This window comes from Falco biarmicus, chromosome 1, assembly GCF_023638135.1.
Source record: "Falco biarmicus isolate bFalBia1 chromosome 1, bFalBia1.pri, whole genome shotgun sequence".
Classification (NCBI taxonomy): domain Eukaryota; kingdom Metazoa; phylum Chordata; class Aves; order Falconiformes; family Falconidae; genus Falco; species Falco biarmicus.
In genome coordinates, this window is record NC_079288.1 from 106341735 (window position 1) to 106349398 (window position 7664).

Below are 7664 nucleotides of genomic sequence, written 5' to 3' on the forward strand. Positions count from 1 at the left end.
CCCTGGGAATATATCATTAGGCAGCAAAGGTCAGCAAGGTAGAAAATACATAATTATGATGTGGCCTGTTGAATATCCATGGTTAGGGAAGAGTAGTCAGATTGCAAAATACTGGTCCTGGTTTTCTGATCTTACTGTAAATATTTTTCCTGCAACCTTTTTATGTCTGTTTTAAAAATAGTAATGGATTAGGAAGTATCAGTGTGCTTACAGAGCAAGGACCTAGACAGCAGCCATGAGAAAGTTCATTTGACAGTCAAGGGAAAACACTGCAAACCCAGCTTGTGATTTGTAGAATTTTAATGACAAATAAGGCAAAAAACCCTTTCAAAACTGCATAGATGACCCCCTAACAGAAGTTTCCTTTGCTATAGCTCCCCAACACAAATTATAACAGAGAAGTGTCGTTCAGAATAGTCAACTGTTTCAGTGGCATCCATCGACAAAAGGTAATGACAAAATGAAAAGAAGAAACACAAATAACATCAGTTTCTTGGTTTATGCACAGAGAACAAAAGAATACATCTGCTTTAGTCTTTACGCTGCCATAAAGATATGGATGCCTGAGCCTCACTAGGGAGAAATGAGCCTATTTTATGCACCAGGCACAAGTGTGGACCAGTTCCTGTTTTCCAGATTTCACTATATTGAATTATACTGCTATTTTTCAGTTGTAAACATTTCAAATTTATGAAGCAGACATGATTAAACTAGTCGGTAAAGGAGATAAACAAGATATTTTTTCCAATTAAACAAAATTACTTTTTAAAGTCATTGTTTTAAGAGGTCTGTTGTTCTGTTGGGGAGGATGGAGGGGAGGATGCTTCATCATAAAGAAATACTGAAAAATGCTGCAGTTTTGAGAAGGGGAAAAAGAATGTTAATACAATTTGTAGGTGATATTGAGGTGAGAGGTGCTATAAACACTACAGGAGTAGAGACATAATAGAACAAAATAGTGTCTGGTGCAAAAAGTATATGCACTGGAAATGCAAAATGAGAATCAACCTGAAAAAAAATGCAGACAGATATCTCCTGGGGAAATTACTCCTGAGCACACACATTCAATAAGCAAGAGAAAACTGGGAAGTGGTAGTGATTAAAGAGACCCTGAGGTGACACTAGTCAACAAATTAGACAGCAGTAACAGTATGATGTGGATAAACAATGGTGCAGGTTTAGAATACATCATGTTCCCAATGTGTTTTTTTCCTGGTCAGAGAACTAGTACAAAGTTTAGGCATTGAAGATGACTAATGTCAGAAGCGCGTTGACATCGGAATTCTGTGGTGCACGGAAGCCCTTGTTCTGGCTCACTGCACCGATGAGTTTCACTCCTGCTGATTGATGAAAATAGAGATAAATTTCTCATGATGTGAAACACAACAGCAACTTTCCTAATTATTATTTTCAATCAAAAAGCTGTGATTTTCCTATGAGATGAGAAATAGTTTAGAAAAATAGATGCATGAACTATTACATAGCTTTTAAATGTATTCAGTTTGTACTTCAGTCCAGGAAGAGAGCAATCATTTCACTTTGTCTTCTGTTGGAAAACTTCCTCCTTCCTCCCCACTTCACAATTTTTAGTAAAAAAGATTTAACATGATAATCTAGAAATCATCTCAATAGTAAAGAATTGCAATCACCAGTATTATCATGTAAGACCAGGGCAGGCATGCCACTGATTCAGTATGAAGGGCTGGATGCACAAATGCCAGATTGATCCCTTTATACCAATAAATGCCTTTTTCCCTGGTGGAAAAAAAAACCCAAAAAACCCCCAACAGATTACAAATTGAGTTAAAGAAACCCATGTCATCCCAGCACTTTATTTTCAATCCTTCTTGTAACTGGGAAATCCATCCTGCGCCAAAGGCTGCTAAAGTGCATTACTTCAGGGATGTACTTGAGGACGTGCTTAATGTTAAACATCAGGCACCACCTTGGACTCAGGGGTGATAATCTGCTGCATTGAGGGCTCATTCATAGTGACCACCTGTAGCTTCAGAGGGAAGGACTTCACAAGAAGTATCCAGGTAAAAGCAGGTATCAACAACCTGCTCAAATAAAAATCTGCCACCCCTGAGCACCCAAAAGGTATTTCCTTTCCTCAAGAAAAACTTTGCTTAGACCTTGGCAATCTCTTTCAGATGAAGTAAAAAGGAATTTAAATTTCATCCCTGACTGGCATTTTCTGAAATCTACAAAGTGCCAAAAAATGTAGTATTAAAACATTTAATTTTTCTTGTTTCTTTACCTGGGACTGTCACAGCTCAAATTCTATGAGCGAGCCTGTTCCACTAAGCTTTGCAAAAATGTTAGTCATCAAGAGGTTCAAGATCAGTACTCTGACTTTTGAGATTTGTATTTGCTTATCTCATACTTGGACTCTGTTCTTATCTTGCGGTGAAAAAGAGCCTATATGCATCTCTAGTTCACGGGTTTTTTTCTTTTCACACTGGGGAAAAAAAGAGATGCCAAACCAAATTTTGGTCCCAAGTACATTGATCTAAATCTCTGCTAAAATGAGCAGAATCACGTTGGAATAATGTCTTTCCATTTCTTTTGTCCCATTTTGTGTTTATGCTTCCCTGCCATTTGTGTCACTCATCCCACTACAGTTCTTGTGATGCCTGTCATTCTCCGAAGGAGAACAGCAGCTTCCCGTATAGCCTGACTGAGCAACATGACATTCAGTGGGTTTTTAATTAGATAATACAGTTCATGGAAGAACTGTGAGCCACAGCTGATAGTGAACATAAAATACAGCCCCTACTCTTTTAATCCTGCCTGCTTATTTTACATAAGAACAGAGTCTTTGTAAGTGCCATACTGGAAGCTCATTATACAAGAGGAATAAAATTCAGCTTCTCGTTTTTATGTTACTTTTCTTGGAGACATATCCCATATAGGGATCTCAACTATAAAGAAGCCTTAATATAAAAGAAAGAAACAATGGGATCAGGGACAAGCTTAATTGGCTTTTTCAGATGTTTAAAACATGAGGCCAGCATATCCATGTATGTAATGTATGTGAGATGAGTTTCTGGTAAAGAACAAAATGAAGGACCTTATAATGGCGTACTGAATACGTGTGAATTTCCCAGGTTTGGATTGCCAGCTGGGGTTAAAGCACGACATGGGCTATGACATCATGTTAGGGTAAATAGCCCACGGTAGCTATTAAGACCAAGAACAAGGTCCTGTCGTGTACAGGGAGCACGATGCATCTGCAGTAGTGGTGGTGAAGTTTACTCTAGTCAAACAAATCTGGCAAAAATCCTCTGATGAACAGAGAAGCATCATTTATTACCTGGGATTTGGGAAGATCTCCAGAAAGACTTACGTTTGGTCTGCAGAACACAGAACCTGGATTTCTTTCTGTCAGATACAGCATCTGTCAGGCACATGAAAAACTGATCTCCTCAAGGGCAGTAACATGGTCACATCCTGCTCTCACTTAACAGTGGTGTCAGTCAGCCCTTTGCAGTGATGTTTCTGAGAGCCCCATATCTTATCACATGGGCTTTGTCCTGGAAGGGTTGGGGGACATTCATCAGCACCCTTAGTCTCTTGCTAGCAGGCACAGGAGATGTGAATGACAGTAGAACGCTGTCCCTAATGAAATCATTTGTCTGGCACCACTCGGTCTCCCCAGCAGCTCCCGCTGCACCTCCTTGTCACCATAGAATCTTACCTGAACCACAACACTTCTAGTTTTTTCTTTCTTTATATATCCTGATTACATTTCTGGAGCTGTACCCTGATGGCTTTGTGTCTGCTGTTTTGGCAGCTTACCTTGAGAAAGGTTTGTTTACAGTTGCAGGGTAGCCTCAGAATTCAAGCCACTGCAACCCTAACAAACATTAATATTACTTTCTACTGTTTACTTTTAATTTTTCTTGCTTTTCTGTATCAAGTTCCCTTAGTATAACCGTGTCTGAGCAGTGAGGAGTTTGACATTTGCTCACTGACACGCAGAAATTCCAATCAACTTCAACGGATTTTAGATTACACCTTCTATAGAGAAGAATCAGAGAGGCATCAGAGACGGTTGTAAGTAAATCAGTTATTCATTAAAAACATGCACTCTTGAACGGCTCAAAACTATTTCTGTAAATCCACACTCAACTCAGCAGATTGTTTATCCAAAAAGTGAGAAGTCTAAACATTCTGAAGCTATGAAAACAAAACATGAAAAACACTTTTCATTTCAGAATTGTGTGATTAATTTCATTGTCACTTTAAAAAAAATATTTAAAGTAGAATACCAGATTCAATTTGGTGAGGAAAAAAGCAAAAGAATCATTTTGGGACAATTCATGAGTTTTTTTAGCTGCTAAAATATATACCAAACCATTATTTATTCTCAAAACCTGTTATTCTGACTGCATTTTGGACGCAGGAGCATAACATTTTTGACAGTATGACCACGTGCTATTTGCAGGCTGTGTTTTTTGAAGCAGACATGTATTTGCATTCTTTTATCCATCAGGATAGTTCAATTAGGTTCAGGAGCAGTTTTTCTTTTAAGTATGATTACTCACTGCATAATTGGTTAACAGGCCACATTTGTGAGTTTGTTGATTAATGAGGAAACAACCTAATTTCTTAAGCCAAGCTGCATCCTGGGTGCTTCCTGAGCCATACCTGAAGTGCCAAGTTGAAACTAGCAATACTGAAAAAGGTCAAAAACCTATTTCTAGGGCCCTGCTCTGAAAACTGTTACAAATTCTGCTACAGTATGTTTTTATTGCACATTAGTTTTAATAGGATATTATTGGTTTGTGAATACCCTTTTCCCAGATGCTGCCTACAATGTAGTTTTTATTGCATAGCAGTTTTAATGTGATTTTACTGCTTTATAAATACACTTTTCACCATTCTTTCCTTGATACCGTGTCTGTACCAATATGCTTGCACATTACCGTTATTTCTGTCTTAAAATCAAGGTTAAAGCAATCACAGTAGGACTCTGCAGAATGAATGATAAATGAAAACGCATCTAGCAGGATGCTCTTGATATTCCATAAACAAACAATGCAAAATCTTTATTCATTATTTATCACTTGTTCTTTGTGACATTTCTTTACAAGGCGTTTCTTTTTCCTTTCATAGAGCTGAGCCAAAACATATACTGGGCCAAATGCATATGTTTACCTCTTTCCTTTCCCCCCACCTTGAATCAGAAACTCTTGATCTGCTTAGGTCTGGCTGTATGTTGAACCAGCTGGTCCAGCACCAGCAGCCACGGAGTCATTCCATCTTGCAAGACACTGCTGCGTGTTCGTCCCACTCAGGCTGCTCTGTAGTCCGTGCTCCGTTCCATGCTCATTGGTAGATGGCTGCTTGCTCTCCATCTAGCAGTTCTGGCTCTAGATCAGCATCTCTGCCACCAGGACAGCCTGAAGATACGGAGAGGTTAGTGCAGATCTGACTCACGTCTGCTTCTTACACCAGCAGAATCCTTCACTAACAGTGTTGTGTTTGCTTGCTTTTTGCTGGTAGGGATGAAGGTTAAAATTAAGCTATTACTTTTCTTTGGAGGTAGTTCAGAAGAATATAGGTGAATGCATTTTTGCCTATCCCCATGTTTTTAACCAAAGAGCTTATCAGATCTACAGTCAATTCTCGTTTCACTGGATTTGCAAGTAAAAAAAGCTTGTTAAGCTTTTATTAATTTAAAAGTCACCAATCATGTTTCTCCATACCTGTTCTAATTAGTTGCTTTTGATGCCTATGGATTCTGATAGCTTTTTCTGATTTCTGGTTTGCTCCCAATCTTCTCCTTCTCTCTCTCAGTTTCTGTTTTAGAATCTTGCTACTTGCAACTTTTCTCTCTCTAGCTAGTTCCTCTTAAATTGAACTCCAGGTCTTCTGTCTTTTGCATGTATCTGTGGGAGGCAATTTAATAGCATTACCCTTTTTTGGCTTGCAGCTGCAGCTAAACCATCCTGTTGTCCAGAAGGCAATTTACCTGATTTGATTTTCACCAAACCATGTTTTCCTTATGAACTGATCATACTTGCAGAGGGTACTATACAGAACTTTTAAAATAGTGGCACAAGATTTTGGTACATTAATGTTCTATCTGTGCCCTGGTATTTGAAGACATATTAAAAAATTCCTTTCAGTAAAAAAATGCTGAGCAAAATTTTGGGCTTCTGGGTAGAAATAATCTAGATCCTCTGACTAAAAAGCATTTATCCCCCATGGTTGCGGTTTAGTATCCTCTTTGGAACTAATAGACTAGAAAGCACCTATGTTCACACAATACAGGTGCACCAACCTGTTTTTCCAAAGTTCAGAAAAAATATTTATGAAGTAATTGCAACTCTTCTGCATCTCTATTAACAGCTATAGATACTTGCTTCTGGCCATCATGGATTTGAGTCTACATCTTTAGCAACAATATGAAATTTCTGTACTTTTAAACCTGTATTTTGTACTGTTGTCTATCTGGTCTTCATTTGTTTCATCCCTAGATTTAGAAGTAGGCTTCATTTTTATTGTTGCCTTTATTTCTGTACTGAACCAGAAGTTGCCTGGAATTCTCTTCCTTTTTCACAGTATGGTTTTGATTTTAAGTAAATGTTATTCATATTTTTCTTTATGAATTTTCTTTCTAATCCATTTCTCTCATATTTTCTTCTGGATTGGAAAATTAGCCCCTTTGAAACATATAGAATGCATACCTATATGTATTTTGGTTGGAATGCTTTCCTATTTTCTCAAACTGGACCTAGCAGGGTTGAAATCACTGTTTCTCAAACAACAGCTGGGGTCTAGTCCAGTGACTCATCTGACCTTCTGCATTGTCACCCAGTTGCAGCAGACTAATCCTGGGTGGGCTGTGGTACCTTTTAGGTTAGAAAGACACTTAATGAAGTCAGTGGAAAAACGCCAGCTTACTTGAATGAGGCCCATGTTTAAAACTACTTTTTGGCACACCAAACTGTTCTATTTTTACCTGACTTTAAAAAAAAAAAAAAAAAAAAAAAAAAAAAAAAAGACAAATGATCCTTCACAACAGAATTGTTTTCATATTCTTTCTTCTCTCTTCTCGATTGGATTTGATTGGGGGTATAGCTTTGCAATTCTGTGAGGAGTAATGTCTCACTGTCCTTTGCTCTTTCTTACATAGTGAAGCATGCTGGTATAATTCAATAAGATTCTGCTATGTACATAGCTTCTGATCTGCGAAAAAACTAATTTAATTCCAAATTAACTGCTCTCAAAAGTACTTTTTTTCCTTCTTCTTCATTTTAACACATTGCAAGGCTACAAGTAACTGTAGTACAATTTTAATGAGAACAATTGAAGGAAATACCATAGATAAATGTCAGTGCATGTCAGAGTTAGGATTTAATGGATTAAAAAAATGCTTCTTCCATCAAATTGTATATTTTCACTCTATGTAAATGATTTTTTATTCAGATATATTTATATCAGGCCTAATAAGTTGTACAGTCTCCTGCAAATGAAATCCTTAACGATGGTAAGCCTTGTTTGCAGGATATCTGGAAAGGATTGAGATTACTATGCAGTACTTCTAATATAGAGAATTAAAATATAACATATCCTGTTCATTCTGATGCTTTGAAAAGGGTGTTTCTTATTTCTGTGGATGAATATACTGCTAGTGACTAAAACCAGATGAC

At 37.6% G+C, this 7664-nt stretch overlaps 1 long non-coding RNA gene across 1 annotated transcript; it reads right to left on the reverse strand.

Moving 5' to 3' along the window:
- Nucleotides 1-282: 282 nt before the first annotated feature.
- LOC130143922 (uncharacterized) lies at nucleotides 283-6953 on the reverse strand. The gene is made up of 2 exons (XR_008819924.1): nucleotides 5715-6953; nucleotides 283-5504 (listed from the first exon to the last, which is right to left on the reverse strand). It is a non-coding gene; the product is annotated as an uncharacterized LOC130143922 (long non-coding RNA).
- Nucleotides 6954-7664: the final 711 nt, after the last annotated feature.